This window comes from Aulonocara stuartgranti, assembly GCF_965226115.1.
Source record: "Aulonocara stuartgranti genome assembly, chromosome: 3".
In the NCBI taxonomy this organism is placed as follows: domain Eukaryota; kingdom Metazoa; phylum Chordata; class Actinopteri; order Cichliformes; family Cichlidae; genus Aulonocara; species Aulonocara stuartgranti.
This window is the reverse complement of record NC_138941.1, coordinates 9,421,903-9,441,884: the sequence shown is the minus strand read 5'-3', so window position 1 is coordinate 9,441,884 and position 19,982 is coordinate 9,421,903. Positions and strand designations below refer to the sequence as shown.

The 19,982-nt window shown below is 40.4% G+C and overlaps 3 long non-coding RNA genes across 4 annotated transcripts in view; 2 read left to right on the top strand and 1 right to left on the bottom strand.

Moving 5' to 3' along the window:
• The window catches only part of LOC309702542, a 125,170-nt gene that overhangs the window by 79,244 nt on the left and 25,944 nt on the right, over positions 1–19,982 (top strand). The gene's annotated exons all lie outside the window — the stretch shown is intronic.
• LOC309702491 lies at positions 8,015–10,939 on the bottom strand. 2 transcript variants are annotated; one of them, XR_014275552.1, is made up of 7 exons: positions 10,686–10,939; positions 10,494–10,540; positions 10,137–10,181; positions 9,267–9,296; positions 8,745–8,813; positions 8,464–8,538; positions 8,015–8,068 (listed from the first exon to the last, which is right to left on the bottom strand). It is a non-coding gene; the product is annotated as an uncharacterized lncRNA (long non-coding RNA). The 2 variants fall into 2 exon arrangements; XR_014275551.1 differs by having other exon boundaries at positions 8,464–8,813.
• LOC309702474 lies at positions 11,844–13,134 on the top strand. Its single transcript, XR_014275535.1, has 2 exons — positions 11,844–12,285; positions 12,910–13,134. It is a non-coding gene; the product is annotated as an uncharacterized lncRNA (long non-coding RNA).

Here is a 19,982-nt window from a genome sequence, read left to right as displayed (position 1 = left end):
GCATCTGAATCCATAAACGTGTGAGCTCGTCCCACCAGAGGACGTCAGCATCATGGGGATAATGTCTGCAGCAGGAAAACACAGGGACAGTTGGGTTTGCTGCACATCTGGAACACACAGTTAGCTCAGATATGTTCATGTCGCTAACACCAATACAGTGACTGAGTGCTCTATAGCAGCTAATGCTAACAACTGTAACACTGCTGTTTGTCATGGTTTTCAGACCAAATGATAACAAAACGTTGGGAAAAGTGAAATATTGGAACATGAAATCATAAATTATTACATTTAAACAACAATAATACAGCTAAATTTCCCCTGTTGGCTCATAAGCTGCTCACCTGGATGCTACATCAGTGCAGTCCTCTCTGAACATTAGATAATCAACACACACACACTTATTGTTGAGAGGCTGACTTCACTAAACTCACAGAAACTCTTAAGAAGCTCCTCAAATGATGACTTTGGAGTTTTGTGTTACTGTCAGTGTATAAAAGCTAGAAAAGGAAGAAAAGCAGGAGAAATGATCAAAGTGCTGCTGTGTGCAGGAAGAACTACAACATGTTAGTGAGAAACACAAACAGGGTGTGAAACACACTCCAGAGGAAACGCTGTGTGCAGGCTGTCTGTGACTTCCTGTATCTCTGCCACAGACTGGGACAGACACCAGTGAAACCAGTCACTGTGGTCATGTGCTTGTAGCCAGCAGCCTGTGATGTGAGGCTGCTTGAGTCAGTCGTCTGCTTCCACCATGTAAACCTTGGTGTCTCCTACATGCACAGATGTTTCCTGCAGACTGTGCTGCTCCAGCTGTCACACAGATGTTGAATCAGCAACATCTGCTATCACGTGCTCCCTGGTCCCACAGATAACAGGCTGCATACAATAGGCTCACCTCTGCTACCTGCTGCTCCACTCCCCATCGCTGTTTTGGCCACGCCTCCCGTTGGTCAGCAGGTAAAGGTGAAGCCTGGGACATGGAAGCCTTCACAGCAGAGCTTCATGGGCCTGTCCAGCAGCAGGCTGAGGAGAGAAAGGTGACAGAGTTCGCTGTTACAAACAGTTTCTCAGCTTTGATCTAAAAGAGCTTCTTTCCTGTTAAAGCAGCTGAGAGTGAGCACATGTTCTCCCCCTGAGGTTCTCATGACAGAGGAAGAACTCACAGCTGAGGAGGACCAGGATCTCCATCCACTCACAGTCCCTGCAAACAAAACCACCATTTGAACTTTAACATCTGTTGTAAGTTCTTGTGTCACTCAGCACATCTCAGCTGTTCCTGAGTTTCTTCTGAAAGTCTTCCTGTGATTGGCTGTTCACAGACACATGACTACATGAATCAGCTCCACATGTTCTCAGCAGCAACATCTGGGCAGCTGTGACAGGTTAAAGACAACATGTTTCTAAGTGCAATTAGAAGAAGAAGCCAGTAAAGACGCGTCTGTGATGCAAAGCAACAGAAGAGCAACGTGAGCCACAGTAAGTGATGGAGGATGAACTGGTCCTGTCTCTGTTGGTGGGCTCGTATACTGGCAGGAAGGAAGCTTCTCTGGGATTTCTCCCTCAGCACCAGTGAAGCCTCTGTTTCTGTCACTATTGTCTCTTTGAACTGTGATTATTTTGTGCTTTCACAGCATTTTCCTGTTTCATGGTGTTTTAGAAGCAGCAGTGTGTGTGAGCTCTCAGGGCCACCGTCCATCCTGTGTACTTGTTGTTTGTAGTGTCACCAGTGCAGTGATGACCACAGGGTGGCGCTGTGCTGCATCACAGGCAGCCTGAGCTGGGCCTGTTCCATATAACATATATATCAGATGATGATATGAAACATCGTTTGTTTCATGGTGTAAAATATGTTACATGGTTGTGATGCTCACTGTAGTGTCTGTATTAAAGTTCTCTCTTTCTCTTATATTTAATATAACCACACTACGGACGCTCGTTAGCAACAACGCCGGTAAAACCATCGCGTGGCTCCGCCGTCCGCTTCTTTATTTTCCACATAAACCTTTCACAATAAAGCTCAAGATCCTATTGAGACTTTTCAAAATAAAACGAATCACATGAAAGAGCATGCAGAGAGTTTAGGGATGAAAAGCCAAAAAGAGCCGTCAGGGGCTAAAACATGAATGTTACAACAGGCTTTTCCCCGCAGCACGCCGTGTGATAAATACTCACAAAGACTCACAAACGTGTCGTTTCATGCGTCGGTCAAACACTCGACGCCCAGCTGGAAACACTTCAGGGAAGTTCATCTGCCCGAGATTCAGAAAATCGCCATAAACGTTCCATATTCACCTTTACATGGAATATAAAGGGAAAAGAAGAAACACAGTGCTGTGTCAGCGTTGGACATATAGATATATCCTTGCTTTTAATACATTTGAAGGTGGGTGGGAGAGGTGCTTCTCCGCGTAGTCTACGGTCTCTTTGGGATCGCTAAAGCTTTTCCTCACATCACCATGGGTCACTAACAGCTTTGCAGGGTATAGCAGTCTGTACCTGACGCCGGTCATCCCACGTAGTCTTCCTCTCATATTTGCAAATGCGGCTCTGCGTTTCCAACAGAGGGAGGGAAATCTGGGAGGATGTTTATTTTAAAAACCCTTATACATCAGGTTCTTGTTCTCTGCAGCTTTCAGCAGAATTTCCTCACCAATGTGGTAGTAGTGCAATCTCAAGATGATGGGCCGAGGAAGATGACTTTGTTTGGGACGCTGGCGATTCACTCTATGTGCTCGATCGATGAGTGGCTTCTCCTCGAGAGATAGCGCCTCCGCCAACAGGTGTGAACCAACTCAGTCATCTTGGGTCCCTCTGTGCCTTCTGGTATTCCTGCAGTTCTTAAATGATTCCTCCTGGAGTGCCTCAAGAGCTCCACATCTCTCATCTAACTTCTTTACCTCTGCAGACAAACGCTCCACAGTGGCCTGGAGAGTGGCGATGGTGTCAGAGTGGTTCGAGGCACAGTCCTGCAGTTCAGTCAAAGTGTTATCATGCCTGGCCACGTCGCTTTTTATGTCCGAAATTGAGGGCTGGATGCTCTGGTTCAAGGATGATATCTCGCCTCCTATGGTGGTAGAAATCTCTAATATGCAAGTGTCCAGTGCTAGTTAGTTAGTTCTAGTTCTAGTGGTTAGTGGGGCTTTATTTGATGATTCTAGTGTGTGTTACATTGTTGTCATATTGTTGAGTCGCAGAGCTGCACAGTGTTACAGTTTCTGTAGAGTCTGGTATAAGGAACTCAGATCCCTCTGTGAATAATGTTCACTGAAACTGATCTGTAGTTAATGAACTAGTCAGGATTTACACTAGAGAATGTTTCTGCCATTACATGGCCTGTATTTGTAGAGCGCTTTACTCGTCCCTGAGGACCCCAAAGTGCTTTTTTGCCCAAGGACACAACGACCGAGACTGTCCAAGCCGGGGCTCGAACCGGCAACCTTCCGATTACAAGACGAGCTGCCGACTCTTGAGCCACGATCGGCCCACATATTGTTGTCTTTTGTTGCAGACACCAAGTGTTGAGATCCTGTCTCAACCTCCTACATTCTTCCAGCAGGTTACACATTATTTTTTGTATTTGGAATCAAATATATGTGTCAGTTGGGCCTAGTGCAGGGGTCAGCAACCTTTAACACCCAAAGAGCCTTTTGGACCCGGTTTCCACGCAAAGGGTCAGGGTTCGGGAAAACACTGGGAGCCGCAAATACTTTGTGACATCTAAAATGAAGATAACACTGTGTATATTGTTTTTACCTTTATGCTTTGTGTGAACAACTACAGTGTGTTGCTTATGAAATCCATGAAGTGCTACAGAGAAAATTACATTTGATTTATGTAATGAACACATTTTGAGCTCTTAAAGAAATATAACAAAGGAAAGCTGAACTACAATGATCCATGTAGCAAACACAAACTGTTATATCGCCTTTGGGCTTTTGGAGCCTTGACCTGACTTTTAAAAAAAGCGCGTTCATGCAAACATCGTCGGGTCTGCCGTGATATGTTTACAACGGGACTTCTGCTCCTGAACCTCTGCGCACAGCGTCTGCAGGTCGGGGCTGTACGAAGTCACTTTATCTCTACAGGACTGTAAGCTGTCGTCTGTGAGGCGTGAGCGTGTTTGTTTGAACACAGTTCACGGTGGAGAACAGCTGCTGACATAATGTGGATCCCAAGATCCATAACTGGCCTACCTGGGGCTGAAAGTCTCCATAAATGCAGGCGTTTCGGCGGCTACACCGGCTTCCACGAGTGTGACGCTTATTTTGAGAAAATAATAGAATATAAATGTATTTTTATATTCCAATATCACAATAATCTTCCAATGTAGAACTACAAGTTAAAAAAGAAGTAACATAAATCAAATCCACTTCAGCTAAATACTTCTCATTTATTTCCATCTTACATGTTGTGACTGCAGCCATTCCCACATCTCTGTGAATGGGACTCATGGACATGGATCAGTGGTTGTTGATCAATGGTCCTGAGAATCTGCATAATTAAGATGAAGGAACGGAGCTCCCAGCCCATCGTTCCTGCAGCTGCTTTCAGTCTTTATGCAAATGTCCTGTTTGTAAGACTGAAACCTGCAGCTGAGACTGAAGACGTCACCTGATGATGACGACACGTTTCTCCCACAAAACGCTGCGTCCAGATGAACAGAAGCAACAGACTCACTTTCCTGGATGATTGAGATGCATCAAGACTTCATTGTGTGTTACTTCTCATTCAGCACAGACACATTATTCCTGTTAGGTCATGTCAGCTGTCACTCAGTACAAGCACAACTGTGAACAACACAAACTTCTCTTCAATGTGTCACAGAAACACTAAGTGTGAGAGCCTGTATGACACACAGGACAGACTGTAAGCTCTGCTGGCTGCACAGCACTTTGTAGCAGTTTTCCAACATGTCCTCCACCCGTGATGTCAGTGGTGGGACCCCAGTCACAGCACTCAGCACCACCTCCTTTAAATGGATTTTATAGCAGTTCCTCCCGTTACTCGGTGCAACGCTTCTTAAATGTGTTTTTGCAGGATAAAACACAGCAGGTGGTGTAGAGAGGACGTCAGCTGACGGAGCAGAGGGAGGCAGACTGTGGATAAATGACAGAGTGAGAGGAGAGCAACCATGACAGAAGCACAGGTGTGGCAGATAGAAGTGGCTTTATAGACACTTATTGTCAGTCCTCGTGCATGCTGTGGAAATAAGTGTCTGTGTCATGAGGTGACATGTGAGCTTATCTTTGGTCAATAAAGCTGAACGACCAGTTTTCACTTTGCTTGTTACGCTTGTTTAGTGACGTCTGGGTTTCTGTGGAGCCCGAATTTTGATGAGTTCTGGTGAAATCATCTGAGATCATCTGAGCATCGGTGAAGAGTCAGCAGAGAAAGTGTGGGACAGAAGTTTGCTTTGGACACATGGACTGAAATCAAAAAGTAACAAACAGGATTTCCAATGGACAGTATGGAGAAGTGAAAGTACACAAAGGCTGTGCTGGAACACGTGTGTTACACTTTTTGACAGCTGAGAACAAAACACAATATTTTGCATCATCTCTGCAGTGTCTCTTCTTTCCTCTGCTGTTGTGCTTTTAGCTCCAAACTGTTTCAAATGGTTTGTCAGCAAGCTGACCTCTGACCTCTGCAGTACTAACTCCTGACCCGTACAAAGAGCGGGCCTTTCTGACCTTTGACCTGCAGCTGTATGTCTCTCAGTCTCAGTTCTTCTCTCCGTCACTGATGGAGCAGGTGTAGTTGCTGCTGACAGTCAGTCGTTTGTTTTCTCAGAGTGAGGCTGAAGTCTGAACTGTTCAGAGCATCAGGTCTCATCAACGTGCGCTGCTGTAACGCCGCTTTGTCCTCTGAGATCACCAGGTATGAAACCTGAGTGCTGACAGAGCAGCATGTTCCCCCTCATTCACCTCCACCACCACAGCCAAGGCATGCTGGGAAACTGAGGACACACAGACGGAGAACTGAAGTGTCTGCTGTGTGTTCATCTCAGAGTCCTCACAGGTGACACATTAGCTCCAGAACACCAAGCCAGGTGTTTGAAGCCTGACAGGGATTCTTCCCATCCAGAGGGAGGATTTAGCTGCACAACAATGAACATTAGTGTGTAGTTTAGAAACACAGACTGTGCCTGCACTGCATCTAGTGAAGAAAAGTGTTACTGCCAGAGAACCAGGCTCCTTTAAAGCAGCTGATATTAAGGTTGAAAAATCAACAATAAGCTGATGTAATCAACGTTTCACAAAATGGTCAGCAGCTAAAATCTGGAGCCGTTCTTTGGTGGTAATTAACAGTTTGTTCTTGTTAGCTAATTATGTCATTAAAGGTAGCAGCAGAAGCCTTGTGTTGAAAGCCCATTCACTCACACATTCACACAGTATGTGTGTGTCTGTGTTACACTGTGGACATCCCTTCTGTTGGAGCGCCATCTTGTGGCAGGTTTAAGAAATGTTCTTCTTGTAAATCCAAACTGATGCACCTCCATAGCAGACTGTGGAGGCTTTCAGTGACATGAAGACTTGATTTATACTGTCATATTCTCCTGTTACACAAAGCACAGCACGCTGAACATGGATGAACTGAAACTCCCAGCATCTGACTGAGGAAAAGCACAAATCATTCTCACACTGACTCCTGCTTGATTTTAGATTTGCTTTCAAATCCTCACACTTTCATATGAAGCACTAAATGGGCTCCAGACTGTTTATCTCAGCTTCCTGTCAAACACACTGCTGCTCACACCGAGGCTCAGTTTACTCCTCCAGCCTGGCTTAACCTGCTGTCTGTTAAAAACAGTCCCACACTCCTCTGTTTAATCCTTCTGATCAGACTCTTTGATTTTGTATTGTTTTTACCTGAAGTTGTGTTTTTGACATGGTTCTGTCTGTGAAATAAAGCTCACACACACACTGCTACAGTCCTTCATACACTTAGAAACGAAGCTGCTCCTTTCCTCAGTGCTGACACATAAAGAAGAGTTGCTTTTATATCCAACACGTCTCTGTTCCAGAAAACAGCTTCAGCAGCCTCTGAGTCTGAACTTGGAGTTGGTTATAAGCCACAGGCCTGTGTGCACAGCAATGAGGAAATATAATGCAGTAAGTGAAACATGGATGTGTGGAACAGATTATCCCAAAGGTTGATTCTGTTCATCTGGACGTTCTCAGTGAAACATTTGGTCTCTCGGTCAGGTGACTCCTTTAGTCTCAGCTGACTGCAGGTTTCCAAACCTTTGTCACTGGATCACTCACTTCATCTCCAACGTGTCCCTGACACAGACAGCTGGAGCCGTTACAGCAAAATCATTGATCATCGTTTTTAGAACATTAGCTGGTGTTGGTGGGCAGGCTAGCAGTGCTAATTGTTAGCACTAGTTCTGCTGCTCTCCCTTTGTCTCTGTTATTGTTGGTCTTTAGTGAACAATAGAAAGTGTCTTCATGAGACTGTTGCCTAATGTTCAAATGTAGATAACACCACCTGCACCAACCTGTTACACAGCACAACCCTCTGGTGTAGCTTTGCCCATACGGTAAAAAAATATATTTTAAAATACATTTTGAAATATATTTATATATTTAAAATGTATTTTAGCACATATATTTTTTGGCCATTTTTTGTATATTTTGAAATATATTAATAAAATATATTTCAAAATACAATTTAAATGTATTTAAAATCATTCAAAAAAATATAAATTTAACCCTTCATATATTTCTAAGAAAACACATTCACATGTAACATCTGAAAGAAATCTTTATTTGATGTTTAAAACATACATATAGCATATCAATCAAGCAAGGAATATTCATTTTATAAGTTTATTCTCATTACATACTTAAACATTCTAAAAGAAACACACACACATATACATATATGTGTGTATATATATATATATATATATATATATATATATATATATATATATATATATATATATATATATATATATATATATATATATATATATATACACACACAGTCTCAGTTCCCCCAGCTTTCACTGCAATCCTCAAAGCCCTTCTGGACACGCTGGGAAACCCCTTCCTTACCCCCACTGTAACAAACAAAAGTCCCAGTTCTATTACTTTTATCAGAGTTAAAATAAAAATGTGATTTATGTTAGCTGGCTTCATTTAGCAAACAGATATTTCTGTTTATATAGATACAGATATTAATACAGATATATTTTACGCATAATTTTACCTCTTTTTTTTCCTAGATGGGAAGTCTATCCAGTTCACATTACAGTAATGCTAACACCCCTTTTGGTCGTCTCTCCTTACCTTCCAGCATTCATAAATCTGTTGACCTTCTTTGTCTGAGACCAACCACTACAATGCATCATCACCTATTTGTATTGGTAACTTACTTTACAACCTATTTTAATGGTTGCAAAGTAAGTTACTTGTGGTGTATGCAATTTTAGATACACAGAAAGTCTTCACATACTATATATGGCTGTCATAGTGTCCTTATCAAGGGCAGTTCTTCACTCTGCGCCGATGTCCGTTTTGCTCTGTCCTCCTATAAAAAGCATGAACATTTGAGTGTTTGACTAGTTTTAGATTTCCAAAAATTTGATATTTGTACAACTAAACATTTGAACTACAATATATGCTATTGAGCGATACTTTTATGGGTAATTTTTGGTAAAGAAACTGGTGACAGAGTTGTAGGCTTTTTAAAGTACTATTAGCTAACCATTTGAACTGACTTTCAAAGCTGATTACCTTTTAAATTGCTGTGGATCAAAACCTCCAGTGGGAAGGCGGCCATTAGAAGAACACGCACCATTGAACCTGAAAATAACAAAAACAAACAAAAAACAGAACAATATATAAGAGTCCGGTAGGGTAATAAATCTCTTCTGAAGCAATATAGTTATTTTGGGTGAAAAACAAAACATTCCTCTAAAATATATATACTGACATCAGCAATCAACATCATGATTGTAATTATTTCCTTTTTAGTACATCTACTGCTGTTTGCATGTGTCAAGCACTACGACTGTATCTATGCATATAAATTCACCATATATATCCAGCAAAAATGTTTTGTTATAGGAAAACAAACAAAGGCATTCAATCAGAGGTGAGAAATTAATTGGGAATATGAATTATAGGTGAACTATTCTTTACCTACTAGCAATCAAGCTTCCTTAACCAAGAAGCTTGAAATATTTGAATGTAAAATAAAATAAATAAATAAATAATAATAAAAATAACATGATGTAATTAAAATGCACAACTTACATTAAGGAAATCTGCATTTGTATCCACAGGCTAAAAGTAAAACAGTAAATGTGTTAGTGATAGTACAGGTATTTGTAAAAAAAAAAAAAAAGAGGCAGTAACTGTGACGCTTCTAGTGGGATGCTAAATGCAGAGATTTATATTTACAGTATAATACTGCATGTACGGGTAACTGTGTTGTGAACTGTAACTGAATATTAGAGAATCTCAGAGAAATTAAATGTATTTATTTTTTTAATTTATCAATCATAAAACCGTCTGTTTTGAAGGCCTGTTACGATAACGACTTTTTGTTGGTCGGTATATTGCCCCATAAACAATTGCGACAAGTTATGTCATTGTCATTTTAAGACCATTTTATGTCTTTGAATGTATAATCATAATATAACACCATAATAATGCAAGATCTACACACTTTCAATTGACAAACCAACATCTAATTCTTAAAGTATTTAGATCATTGAAATTAGGAATCAAAATATTAGATACCTTAAAAACTTGAATAAATAGTAAGTTTTCTAACAAATAGAAAACAATGATATTTAATGTTATTGTTTTGTTATCATTATATTTTATTTTTGTAAATATAATGGCACATAAATTACATCATCAACAATTATTGAGGTCATGTACATGTACTGTGTGTTAAGTCGATATATCGATTATTGTGATAGGCCTACTGTTTTGGTATCATAACGAGCTTGTCAAACATGCATGACCACTAAACAATGTCTAAGCAGTAGTACTGGTCTGAATGACAACAAACATAACTAGTGTTTTGGAAAATCTGTTAGAAAACAGTTATTTCAATAATTATGATTAGCATGTGACACAGACACCGCATAAAAAACCACAACAACAAATACTTACTTTAGGAGGATGGGGGAGGGCAGCATGAGGTTGAGACTTTGACATCTGTAAGAAACAAATTCATGTATTACAAACAAGTCACTTAAAAATACATTAATGTGGCAGACTGTTCCCTGTTCAGATGCAGTGTATAAGTACAATCAGGGCTGTCACAACAATGGGGTGGGGCCAAGTGGCTGCAACCCTAGGTACAATGTGCAGGTATATATAATTACATATAATATATGTGAATAAAGCAAGAATCTGTTTAGGTTAGTCACTGTGCTGACTGATGTTTGCTAGGTTTATATGATTGCAAACTGCACAAAAACAACAACAGCAACAACATTAATGACAATGACAAACAAAATTACTTACATTTATGTAAATCTCACATTAGGAAGATCTGCATTCGATTTCATGGGCTGAAATAAATAGGCAGAAACATTACTGCTAAAAAAATTAAAAACAAAAACTCTAAAAAGCCTAAAAATGACTTAAAAAGCAAGGAAATGTGGAACATTGTAATTAGCGAACATTAATAAAGCATAACTGTTCTTTGTTTCTAACCTTGGTAAGTACTCTGTAGCCAGAAGGAGAGGTAGGATTTCTGTGAAAGCCAAATTAAATGTGAATAGGCTTTGATAGTTATTGAGAAGGCAGAATAATAAGAAAAGGCAAAAGTACGTCACAATATAATTAATTAAGTTACATATTTTGATTACCAAATTATGGAAGCGTGGAGCTGCCACCCAGGCAAAAGAAAAATAGAGCTGTATCACGTTATGACGTGAAATGTTTATTGTTCTAACATTATGCTTTTCATGTTTGTATAATACAGTGGTTCTTAACCTTGTTGGAGGTACCGAACCCCACCAGTTTCATATGCGCATTCATTGAACCCCTCTTTAGTGAAAAATAAAGTGTTTTTTTTTTTTCAAATTAGACGTAGATATGTTTTTTACTGGTGCACAAAATGAGCCGTGCACGTCACAGCGGAGGCTCTGCCGAACCCCTGAGACCAACTCACCGAACCCCTAGGGTTCGATCGAACCCAGGTTAAGAACCACTGGTATAATATAATATCACGTTATTATAATATACATAATTGTCACGTTCGCACAATATTGTACGGACGTGATAATTATGTACATTTTTCGTACAATGTTGTTCAAACATGATAGTATATTGTTAGAACGATAAACTTTTCACGTTATAACGTGATATACTTATATTTCTCTTTTGCCTGGGTGGCAGCTCTACGCTTCCGTTCCAAATACACGAGAATAAAGTAATATTATATGGGAAAAGGCACCTGCTAGCTTGATGATGGAGGCGTCTTAGACTGGCCACCCGCCTTGGCTTCTTGTCGCCACTCCACGAAATAAAGGTCCGTTTCCTCCATGCCGGCTAATTATTCATCCTCATTAAAATCTCGTATATGTTCAGTTGGCAGAATTGAGAATTTTACATCTTCCAACCACTTAATTAACGCGAACATAATCGGCTTGTTTCTTCCCGTCTCCTGTATCCGGCCGTTCCTCTCGCTGTCAGATTTCGCGCCTCAGAGACGTCGTTATTTTTCAAAAAAAAAAAAAAAGAAGAAAGAAAGAAACAGTAACAACTACTAAAGAGAGTTTTTGCACGTTCATTGCACATTTGTGGGAATGTTTAAATATTTTATTTTTATTAATTACTTTTCATTATATCTTTATTTTTTAAACCACTGTGGCAATGCGCATGCGCGTACACTCCTGCACGCAAAGGGCTTTGGAGTTGACGTAATGTCGCAATGCATTGTGGGAGCGCAGCACCATCTTGGCAGGTCACGAATCAAAACAAGATTGCTACGAACCATTCTGAAACGTAGCTCAAAAGAAAATGACGGTATAGAGACAGATTCTGTCCAGATGCAAAGAGACGGTACTTGATTGTTGAAATGTGGACCCGTATGAAATATAGCCGTGGAGTAGAAACCCTGAAGACCAAACCGCTATTGACTTAGCATGATCTACTCTCATACCTTGTCTGTGGAGTCAGAGCATACACGGCGCACCAATTTCGCAATTATAAATCTCTGGAGGCGCACATCCAATTCACCAAGGACTGGGTACAAGATTTGGCTATTTTTAAGCCTCCACGTTGTGAGTACGCCGTCATTCAAGCAAAGGTAAGTCAGCTTGAGTACTGCGAGTAAAATGCGTTTGATTCCCCCCAACATTCAAATTAGTGCTAGCAAAAATTCATTCGTGAGGGGGAAATTACAGTGAGAACATGTAGAGGCTCTGTTAGAGGGATAACATAGTGAGTTCAGTGCATTGATGTGACATTGTCCTGAAGGATTTAGTTATTCTTTATGGTTAAAGAAATTGCCCTAATTAATTCATATTTATTATAAATAATCCTAATTACACATCTTGCTTCCTTGTTTGTGTCCTGTGTCACTAAAAATACATTCTGTTTTAGTTTTATACATTGATTAATGACCTGCAGAATCTGCTTGTCATATTAGGTGTCCATAATTGTCACTTAAAGTTGAACTTTATGTTTTCTCCCTCTTGAAAGTGATTACATCCTTGCATTACATACTTTAGGTTCATTTTTTGCTGATAGGTTTCTAAAAAGAAACATGCAGATTTAGAATATAACATGCAGCGTTCTATAGATGGATACATAAAAACACTTTATTTGTTACATTTATGATAAATGGATTTGAAAGTAAATAAAACACATTTGTGTCGGCCTTGGCTCATAGTTCTTGTCTTTAAATGAACTTTGTCTGTGTGTGCTTCAGGTCCTGCACTCTTAAAGACTGAATTGCAGCATTGCAGCCACAGGTCATTGTGAGCATCACAGGGAAGGTTGAAGCCGCCCACTGCAGCTGTATGGCTAGAGTCGTGGAGACTTGCAGCCATGTCACTGCTCTTCTGTTTAATGTAGAAGCAACAGTGAGGATCTGTGGCACAAGGACTGTTACAGATGAACCTGCATACTGGGTTTTGCTGGGTAATATGACCAAGATACAGCCAGAGGTTGGCCATAAGATAGACTTCTCCTCTTCAGCTGCCCAAAAAAAAGGTTCTTGATCAAAACATAAACAGACCATTCGTTGTGACAGGTAAAAGAAGCCATCCTCAAAAAAGAAAAGTTCCACCTGCTACTGTGGAGGAGTTGGATCAACTGATGGGACAATATTTTTCCAAGCATAGTTCTGTTCTGAATAACCCATAATGTTTTAATTTAAGGGGCCATGTAAATACTTTGCATTTACTGAATATGTACTTACTAAATACCACTGTTCAAAAGTTGAATAAAGAAACAAAGAAATGTTTGCCTATTTTTAATTAAAAGCACTTTGTCGAACATCACATCAGTTACAATGTAGAAAAAATGTTATGTATAGTTTACAAATGACAAAATGTTCACATAAAATCATGACAGCATTTGTATAATATCACCCACTACTAGCATTCTGTAATTTACTGTCTCTTTTGAAAACTTATCACTACATAAACAGCACAAGACTTAAGAGTATTTAACAAGAGCATTTTCCCCTGGTTTTACTACCACACTGGGGCACATGTTCACCAAAACGCAGCAAACCTTTGCCATCTTATCCAGGAAGGTCACCTTTTTACCCACACATGGAAGAAGTAATCTGATTGGCATGGTGGTATGTAGCATGTAGTTTGAAGCAGGGATTTCGTAGTGCCCCATGTGTAGTGTTGGAACCCAGTCAGGATTTGTTTCATTCATTTCATAGGCTGGTTTGTTGCAATAATGCCAAATAATTAGCAACTCTATAAATAGAAGGTAGTTCTGCATGTTTGTTCTAAGTTTGTGCTATTGAAAATAAAATTAACAGGCTATAAATAATAATATGAACTTATTTAGAACTTACCTGAATGAAAATACTGGAGCACACCAACAGATATCTGTGGCTGGTAGAGAACTGAATATCAGCTCGTCTCGCAGCTGCTATCCAGGCTAGACGCCTTCTTTTGGTAACATCCAACACATAAGCTCCCTCATGATGTTTCCAGGTGAGGAAACAATGAAAAGAGAGCCTGTTTTCAAGCTTATTCCTTTGTCGGTAGTGCAATCTAACATTACAACCGACCACACAGCAAGCATTTGTTTGGCCTGCTAATATGGCGCCTTGACCAAAAATCCTGGCTACGCCCCATCCCGTAAGATCACGCTCCAGAGCCCTATTAACGTACGGATCTAGAAAGAAGACGCTGCATTTTTAACTCTGAGGGAGGTGGAGAATGAGCCTATTTCCAAAACAGTGGAGTGTGTTCATTTAAGTACTAAATTGTATATATTGTCAAAAACTAAAGTGTACATAGCAGTTGTTGTATCTTGTTTACTGTATCACTGACAGATAATTTCAAAGTCAATGAACGCTACATTATAGTGAGATATTGTGTAATGTGAAATACTGTAAGCAAATGAATAAACAACCTAATTCGTGATAGACCTTTGACTCTGTTTTGTTTGAATCCAACTGTTTTTTGCAGATGTGCATAAAACATGTTACTTTTAGTATTGTTATCATTATCATCATTATTGCACTAAATATATTTTAAATAAAGGATACTTTGATATACATTCTACTGTAAGGTTGGAAATGTATTTTCTTCACCCTAAAATATGTTTTGAAATGTATTTTGGTTTGAAAGAAATATATTTTCAATTTCAAAAATATATTTTTTTGGAGCATCACAAATACAAAATATATTTACCATATATTTGAAATATATTTTGGCCAGAAAAATGTATTTTTTTACCGTATGGGCCCTCTTTCCCCCACTTAGCCGTCTTTGGATTACGGACATATTTCCCCATTTGTATGAAGCTGGACTCTAAGGAGGAATACCTTAAAAGTGAACTTTAAAAAGAAGAGGACCAAAAAGGACTTTTGCACAGAAAGATCACAGCATTGATTTATTATTTAATTGTGGGCATTTATGTTGTGTGTTGTGTTAATTATTTTGTTCCATTTCCCCTTTCCTCCATTTATTCAATATATTTTTGGTACAAGATATTGCAGTCTTTGGTCTCATCATTCACACCATCTAGGCTCCATAAAGAACTATTTCTTCTGCGCGTCAGTCAGTAAACTCATCCATTGAAATAAACTAGTCCTTAAATAACTTTGAGTTACACAGTGGCAAATGTAATAGAGAAAGACACAGGGCCACCTGAAATCTGTCGTCCTATCTGATTCAAAACCAACATGTAGGAGAATCTGGAATCTTTGATTTTGAGTTAAAAATAAAATATGGGTAAAATGCAGAAATGTTTTTACTAACATGTACTAACAGAGACTTGGAGGAGAGAGACCTAATGTTTAATAATCCACATTTCACTGTTTTACTCTTTGGTTCAGATGTGGATACTGTATTGTTCTTTCTTTGTGACTGTTTATGTTTAAGTTGTTTGTTGCTGGTTTTTAGTTTGTTTTTTTCTGTTTGGGAGCTGACACAGTCTCTATGGAGATGGGTTTTTGGGGGGTAGCAGGAGGAGAGAAGCTGCAGAGAGGCGTGTAAGACTGCAACTCTGCTTCCTGGTCCCAACTCTGGATAGTCATATTTTGGGGGGTTTAATAAACTACTACTGCATGATGTAAAGCTGAAGTATGACACAGCTTTATGAACCTCCTGTTATCCTGGTAGACGAGTACAGCAATAAATCTTTTACTTGAACATCTTCTGGCTCCAATAAGCTTTGAAATGTGACCATGAAGTTAGAGACACACTGACTGAAACCCACAGCTGTGACTGTGGATCACATCCACACACAGTGTAGCTGCTGTCTCTGTGTGAGGTCTGTGTATATATGTATATATTTATGCTTATATTCATATTCTCTTATTCCCCTTTATTTGATATCCTAATTCTGTGCTGTGTAAAAGTTTGTCGGTGTTCTGCTGCTACAAACTGGATTTCCTGGAGGATAAACATGAGGGATTCATAAAGTTCTATCTCTCTGTTAAAATCCCCCAAAATAAATGAAATGTGAATTTCAGGCAGACGTGTTTTTAAAAGAGTCTCTTTAATGGAAAAATGTGTTTTTAAAACCAGCCAATAGGAGCGTCTGTGGATATCAGCTGAGGCTGAACTCAGGAACACCATCACATATAAATACACAGAATTAAATCACTAGATAAAAGACATCATTAAATAAGGATCAAATCAACATGTCAGAGGTCAAAGGTCAGTCAGAAGAGGTGTGGTTAAACACTGGCAGTGCAGCGACCTAATGCAGTTTGGTTACCGCCACGGGAAAAGCCCCGCCCCCTCTGAGCCTCCGCTGTGTCCTCAGCACATCCAGGAGCAGCAGGTCAGAGGGGGCGGGGCCATGTCAGGACTTATTTTAAGTAAAATTTAAAGTGGAGCGACGGCAAGAGTCACACAGCAGTAACCAGCTCTGTCTGCCAGGGTCAAAGGTCAAACAAGTCCTGCAGCTGACCCACACACAGACTTACACTGATCCACAGAGAGTGATGAATCCACACATCACTCGGCTGGAGGAAGCTGGGTTTCCACACCGTCCAATCAGAAACCAGTGTTGATGCTGAGACCCGTCTCTGTAACAGGAAGTCCATGAACAGGCAGACCCTCTGCAGCAGGCTGACCTGTGACCTCTGAGATAGAGGGAGGAGTTTGTGTCAGCAGGGGGCGCTGCAGCATCGCCTGAGAGCTTTAAGAACAACAGCAATAAACAGGAAGTGAAAGTCACACTTCTGTTGTTGTGCGTTATCAGCAGACCTTCACCCTCTGCAGGAAGCTGAGATAAGAAGCAGCCAATCACAGAGCAGAGAGCATGTGACTTCCTGTTCCTGCTGTTACTGTGACAACAGCTCCTGGCACAGAGAGCAGCTTTCTAAAGAGGAAAGATGCTGCTGTCACCCCCGGGTGTCATGTGACCCGCCTGATGTACCGATTTAAGACTGTAAGAACTGTTAAGGTTCAAAAATATTGGGGATGGACACCAGAGGAAAAACCCACAATAACAACACTGGTCCGGTCGGGTTGAGTCAAACGATGATTTAATGATCACACACGTGGGAGATGGACACTGATGCAGACAGCCTCAGATCTCATCTCAAAAAACACATCACCATAGTTTTATGAAATCAGGGTATTAGAACGCCCCCTCATGCGTAGTGACAGGTGTAATACAATCAATGTTGACAATTTTATTTAACACAAAGAATAACATTGACTCCTTCCCGAGGGCAGACGCTGACTGCCCCCGTCTCCTGGAACTGTCTGCTAAGACACAACATGGCAGCTACAAGGACTCTTTCATTTGTTAAGACCATCAGTGTGTATTGCTCTAAATCAAGTCTATAATATTAAATGAATATTGCTGGATCAGCTACTTCTACTTAAAACATATTAAAACATGACTAAGCACAAAATCACCAAGAATAACATCTTATAAGTGCTGTGTAAGCGCGTGCGGCCTTCCAAGCTCAAAGCCTTTGCCCTCCATAGATCAGCCAGACTCGCGCTGGCTGTAGCTTTTAACCTTTAATTACCTTGAGCACAACTCTAGAATAAGCAACAAACTGCAATGTGTATGGAATGATCATGGTTACATCTGCAATGGAAAATCATGTTATTATTCTGGTACCTGTAAGAAAAGATCAAACTAAAGTTATCACCATCACTGTAATGCAAAGAATAATGTAAGATCAAAAACTTCAATTCATGCTTAATGCAAAGCTGGTTATATACTTCTAATGAACTAATAATGGCATATTAAAATATTAAATGATAATGAGAAAAACATCCCCTCCTTATTCTACAGAACAATAATAACAACATGTTTTAGTCAGGTGATCCATGCAGAGCAGATCCATGTGACCAAACACAGCTGGATCACATGTTTCCTCTCCTGGAAACAGAAAGCCTTCATGTATAAAGGCTCATGTACCCACTGAGCCCTGCTCTCAGATCTGTGAGGCTTTAACAAACAACAGTTTAAAGTCATGTTTAGCATCTTCTGTCAGTGTGGAAGGTCACACACTTTCCTGAGTGTTGAACCCTGAACTACTAGCTGTTCATGTCAGCCTGGACATAAATACAGACCTGCCCGCTGTCATAGACCCCAGCACTCACATGTTACTTATAAGTGACTCATATGTATGCATGTATATATTGTGTATATTGTGCTATTTCTTACTTAGTGTGTTGTGTCTTTGTTGCTGTTTGTGCTGCAGCACTGTAACCTAAATAATTTCCCCTGGGGATCAAAAAAGTATTCTGATTGTGATTAAATGAAAGCAGTCAGAGCAGAGGACGGTGATGTAAGGAATGGGATTTTAATCAGCCAGTCTCCTTTAACTCTCAGCATCACAAAGTAATGTGGTAACATCTGGACTGATGTGTTTACTGTCAGCTAGTTTAAATGCTGTAGGCTGCAGCCGCTGCTCTAACACTATAACTGTAACAGGGCTCAGTGCTGCTTCTAACAGTCTGAGCTGCTTCAGGCTTTATTTGTGAGGAGCACAGCAGCTTACAAACACGTGGCTGGGCCTGGACCCAAAGGAGTGTTTGTTAAAGCCTGCAGTGAATCCAGCAGCAGAATGATGGAAATGCAACACAGCAATGATGAAGAGGAGCAGCATTAAAGCCAAAGTCCAGTTCATACAGTTAGGTCCATAAATCAAATAAGGGAAAATAAAATGTTGTTGGATGCACCTGTCTGCAGCCTTAATGCTCTCTGGTCGCTATGGTAACGCGTAAACATTTCTTTCAAAATAAGACACACGACTACAACACGGGAAAAGACCCAGGGAAACGAAGTTAACGATAAAAACCCTGAAAACCATTGTTGGATTTATATTTTATCATTGTCATTGTTATTGGGGAATATCTAACCATATATGCTTAGAGGTGTAGAACCAATTGTGTAATGATAGTAGTCTTTAAAGACTTTGTGTGACTCCAGAGTGCTCTGGCATTCACACCCACGTCCTGGGATCATGGGAGAGGTGCTACCTTCTTATTGTTCTGTGGTAGGATGTCTGTTTTAGTCTAAGTGCCTTTTGTTTAGATGAACTGCTGGACTTCCAGACCAGCAGGTTTAGGGAAGTCGTTTATGGGGTCACACACACACACACACACACACACACACACACACACACACCTACATAACATACAGACTGGTACCTTTGTTCACGTGTATGTTAATGAACCTATGTATATTCATGTAACCTCAATAAAAGAACAGTGTTACGAGGGAATGGACGAGAGCGACTGTGGTCAAGCGAAGGAACGGCATTGGTCCAGGTCTCTCCCGTGCACGAGAAACATAAAGAACTACTCGTGTCTTGCTTTGCTGTGTAGCTGGATTGAACGATCCAGCGAACAGGTTTATGCTACAAACCTATCAACCATCAATTTCACACCGAGCCTCAACTCTCACGGCCAAACGACTCACGGACCGGTCCGTGACCCGGGGGTTGGAACCGCTGAGTTAACGCATGAGTAGTTCAGGGCTGCACGTCATTTTCATTGTTAATATCTTTGTGAAAAGCACATTGATGTGAAAATCTTCATGAGAGTCAGAGGCCCTACAACACGATTAAAGATTCATTCAAAAGAAAATCACAAGTTATTATCATCTTCAGAACATTTCATTAAACATTAGAGACAGACTGCTGAGTACATCTCATCTCTATCCAAACAACCTACAGTCCACAAACACATCATGAACCAGTGCTCTGGGCTGTGGTCTGTCCCCAGTTACATGGATCAGCTGGTTCCCTGGAGGTGACTGCTGCTGTGGTTTGGAGCGGATGAATAAACCTGAACTGAATCAGGTGTCCAGTTACTTTTGGTCCCTTTA